Below are 5,359 nucleotides of genomic sequence, written 5' to 3'. Positions count from 1 at the left end.
AAATAAATTGAAAATAAAAAAAATAAAAGAAATAAATAAAAAGAACAAAAAAATTAATAAAAAAAAATTGACATCAGATACTTACTTACATTGGTACTCCATGATTCTCTTTGATGTTAGTGTGGCTTAGATGTTTGTAGAATTTAGTGTGATTATTAAGTGTTTCGATTGAAGTCTTTAAACTCTTCTAGACTCTTCTTATTTATAGACCACAAGAAGTGAATTGCAGAATGATCCTCTCTTGATACGATCTAACTTCTTCCTTTTTCTCAAGATTTTCGTGATTTACGATCTTGTCTTGACCACGAAGAATCTTGACTTCTAAGTTTGACATCTCACGTCCTCTCTTACCTTGATCTCCAAATCTCATGTTCTATATAACACTTCTAGATAAAGTCACGTGCAATTAGCGCATTTCGACTTTAGAGACTTCCGACTCAACTCATCTTATAATTGACATTCTACTTCCTTATGGTCGAGTTTTCATAGTAAGTCAAAACTTTCAATATAGATTAACCCTTGTGCCATATCATTGCGATCTGCACCATACTTCGACTTTTTCATGGATCGGTCGATGCTTTTTGCTTTACCATAGTCGAATTACCTGACCTGTCAACTTTTGTACCAATAATAATATATATTTTTTTGGGTAAAATATATTTTTTATCCTTAAAGTTTGACAAAAGTTTTAAGAATATTCTTAAATTTTATTTTGTTTTTCGATTTTCAGCAAATATACCCATGGAGGCTAATTTTTCAAAAAACTTAGGACCAATTCGACAATAATTTCAAAAGAACAACCTTTAAAATAAGCAAATCAAGCATAATTTCTATGCATTATTATTGAATTAGTCTTACTTTTTTAAAAAAATTTATCTGTCAAGGATATGTTTGATGCAAATCGAAATCTTTTAGGACAAAATTAAAACAAAATAAAATTTAGAGATGTTTTTAAAATTTTTGCCAAACTTTAAGAAAAAAAAAATATACTTTACCCTTTTTTCTTTATTTATTAGTTTACAAATGGTGTAGATGAAATTTTTATTTGTTACAAATTTATTTTGTTTTGACCTTTTTGATGGTCTTGGAAAGAGAGAATGAATTTTTTTTTTGTTTGGTGTTTAAACAAAATAAAAAAAATAAAACAAACTAACTAAATTGAGTTAGAGTAAATAATTTGCTCAAAGTCTTCACTAAAAAATTTCAAATGACATGACTTTGATTAACTAAAGTTTCATAACGCGTTATTCAATCTGCAGCTTTGTTCACTTCACAACTAACCCATTCAAAATGGACGACTCATGGTCTGACCAAGAGCTCTTTAATCTTAGCAACTAGATCAAAGATATTAAACATGTCACTATGAGCACTATAATACAAAAGAAGTAAGATATTCAAATAGTTAGTTTTACGGATAATTTATTTGATATCATACTCCCAAGTTAGAATAAGTCTTCTTCAAATAACGAATAACTCACATCTAAAAATAGACAAAAAAAAAAATACTACTCAAACAATCCATCACCCAATAACTATTAAAATCTCTAATTATACATCCAAAACCAATCACTTGCGAATATGAATAAATGGTGGTTCCCAAGATATGAGTTAAAAAAATAATTTTATTCACTTGAGATTAATATCTTTGGAACAATAAATCACTAGAATGATCACAATCATGACAAAAATTTCTTTCACTTTCACTAATCATAAAAATATTCTTAAAATATGATAAAAGAATATTTAACGTTAAATATATATTTTTGAATAATATTTTAAAAATTAGATTTTGATATTATTTTTTATAAGCATCATAAATAAAATATTAGAAATTATCAAATTTTTTTATTTTGACCATTACTTAGTCATCAATTCAATTCCTTTAATCTAATAATCCAATAATATACTTTATCTCATACTTTTAAACATTGATAACTAAATTGATGGCCAAAAATAAAGCTTTGGAGGCATTACCCCATACAAAAGGAAGTAATCAGTCAAAGATTGAAGTAAGAAGAGAGAACTCACAAATATGAATCAACTCAGTACTTTTGCCACTCAAGTCTGAAGTTTTGAAAGCAATGTACCTACACTAAAAGGAGCATTCCGCCAAGATGGAAGGCAACATTTGAGAGTTCTAAAATTAGGTTATGCTTATAGTGTTCAAGCTGTTTTATTTCTTCTCCTTCATGATTCTTTTATTGAATATTCTGGTTCTTCAGTGTATCTTTCTTTATTTCATTCGATGAAAAAAGACATAAATGTGAAGATTTAGAAAACAGTCATTGAGAAAAAAATTAAAGAGAGTTAGCTTGAAAAAAATAAAAAATTATATCAATCTCTTTTGTAATAATTTTCTGTTTTGTTTCTTAAACCTGAGAATTTTTTCTTGCTAAGTTGGGTGAGTACTTAGTGTTGAAAGAATATGAAGTGAACCTAGCTAAATCAAATTTGGTTAGAAGTTTGGTTTGTCTTGGATAACAACAACAACAAAGCCCTGTCTCACTAGATAGGGTCGGCTACATAAATCAAATGACACCATTGAGCTTTATCATGTTTACAGAGAGACTATTTATATGTAGATCTTGTTTGACCACCTCATGGATGATTTTCCTAGGTCTTCCTCTGCTTTTCACCCATTGCCCATCTTCCATCTCATCCACTCTCCTGATTGGGTGCTCTATCGGTTTTCTTCTCAAATGTCCAAACCACCTTAGATACGATTCTACCATCTTTTTCACAATAGGTGCTATTCTAACTCTCTTTCTTATATATTCGTTCCTTATTCTATCCAATCGCATATGATCACTCATTCATCTCAACATCTTCATCTCTGCCATACTTAACTTATGTTCATACTCCTCTTTGGTTGCCCAATACTCTGTACCATAAAGCATAGGCGGTCTGATAGCACTGCGATAGAATTTACCTTTAAATTTTAAAGGCACTTTTTTGTCACATATAAAACTAGACGCACTCCGCCATTTTGACCAACCTTCTTGAATCCTATGATTTACATCATATTCAATCTCTTCATTATCCTGTATGATGCACTCAAGATACTTAAAATTTTTAACTTTTTGTATGATGTTTTCTCCAACCTTCACCTTTATATTAAGGTTTTTCCTTCGACGACCGAACTTACATTCCATATATTCTGTCTTTCTACGCCTTATGTGCAGACCATACACTTCTAGAGCTTCTCTCCATAAATCAAACTTCTTATTTAGGTCTTCTCTTGACTCTCCCATAAGGACGATATCATTGGCAAAAAACATGCACCATGGCACATGCTCTTAGATATGCTTTGCGAGTACTTCCAAGACTAATGTGAAAATGTATGGACTTAAAGATAATCTCTGGTGTAAACCTATACCAATAGAAAATTTCTCTGTCACATCACCTTGATTATTCACACTAGTTGCAACCTATCATACATATCTTTAATTGTACGAATATATACAATCCTTACTATCTTCCTTTCCAAAATCTTTCATAAGACCTTCCCTTGGCACTCTATCGTACGCTTTTTCCAAATCAATAAACACCATATGTAGATCCATGTTATTACTTATTACTACGATATCTCTCTATCATCATTCTTAACAGGTATATAGTTTCAGTGGTGGATCTTCCTGACATAAAACTAAATTAGTTCTTTGTTACTTGTGTCTCTTGTCTCAACTTCCGTTCTATCACTATTTTCCATAACTTCATGGTATGTCTCATGAACTTAATCCTTCTATAATTTTCGCAACTCTATATATCTCCTTATTCTTATAGATAGGTACTAAGGTGCTCTTTTTCCACTCATCTAGCATCTTTTTTTTTACCTTAAAATCTCATTAAAAAGCTTGGTTAATCAAACGTTACCTTTCTGTCTAAGGCCTTCCAAACTTCAATCGGAATATTATCGGGTCCTACTACCCTGCCATTTTTCATCCGCTTTAGAGCCTCTTTTACCTCGAAGATAATTCTTTGATAGTAGTCGAAATTTTGATCTTCTCCCCTCGTGCATAACTGACCAAGGCTTGGAAGAGTCTTCTGTCCTTCATTAAATAACTCGTAAAAGTAGCTCTTTCACCTTTCATTGATCTTCTCATCTTAAGCCAAAACCTCTCCGTCTTTATCCTTTATGCACTTAACTTGATCCAAGTATTTCATTCTTTTTTCACGGCTCTTTACGTTTCTATATATACATTTTTCTCCTTTTTCATACCTAAAGACTAGTAGAGACTCTCATATGCTCTTGTTCTTTCTTCACTTACAGTCACTTTTATCTCTTTCTTAGCCGCTTTATATTTTTTCCAATTATCTGCATTGCGGCACAAAAACCACTCTTTAAAGTACTCCTTTTTGTCTTTATCTTTTCTTATTCCATCACCAGGACTCTTTGTCTCTTGGTCATATCCCTCTAGATTCATCAAAACTTTTTTTTGTTGTTCTTCCAATAACTTTTGCCATCTCTCTCCATATCTCTTCTGCACTTCCATACTTCCATCCCCTTCCCACTTTGCCTCTTTTTCTAACCATCTTAGGAAGCTTCTTTGTTTCCCACCTTTCATTCGCCACCACCTCGTCCTTGGTTTGTTCCGGATAAGATTAGAAATAATCCTAAGAAATTGACGATTGTTATATTCGATAAAGATAGTAAAAATTCTACCATAGTTATGGTAGAGACTGAATGTAGACCACATTGTATAAGGTGGTTGGAGCAGGATACATGATTGTATACTTCCTTTTTCTTTGTTCTGTTTTCGTTTGATTCGTTATGAGACAAAATTAAATTATTTCCTACATAATTTATATTGCAAACACAAAAAAATTTATTTTTAGAGTTAAAATTTAACCAAACTAAAGAGTAAGTCATAAATTCAAACTCATTCTCTAGAGTATTGAAATCTTTAGAATTAGTACTTAATCCAAGAAGANNNNATAAATATTATTTTATAGTAAGAATTTCAAGTATAATTGAAGATTAGATATAAGTAAATCTTGGATAAACTAATATGTAATATTATGTATTCTCTTCTAAATTTTATCCTTTTTTTAATGTTTTATTATTCAAGGTGTTTAAATACCTCAAAAACAATTTTGAGAAAAAATAACATTAGCTTTCTTAAAATCAGAATTAATATATTCTGTTGCTAACAAGGTCCAAAGCTTGATCAGCTTTCTTAATCAGCCAACACTCTTTTCTCACACATTTTAGCTATTTTATGACAGATTTTAAATTACAAGACTAAATTATTTTGGCCCGCAAATCCAATTTCCAAACCCCAATATCAGTTTTTGTTTAAATGTTTTTGCCATTTGCATGAAATAGTTACTATGAATATTTATTTACCATAAAATCATC

Source organism: Arachis ipaensis, chromosome B09 (assembly GCF_000816755.2).
Source record: "Arachis ipaensis cultivar K30076 chromosome B09, Araip1.1, whole genome shotgun sequence".
NCBI classification, from domain to species: domain Eukaryota; kingdom Viridiplantae; phylum Streptophyta; class Magnoliopsida; order Fabales; family Fabaceae; genus Arachis; species Arachis ipaensis.
This window is presented reverse-complemented; position numbering follows the sequence as displayed.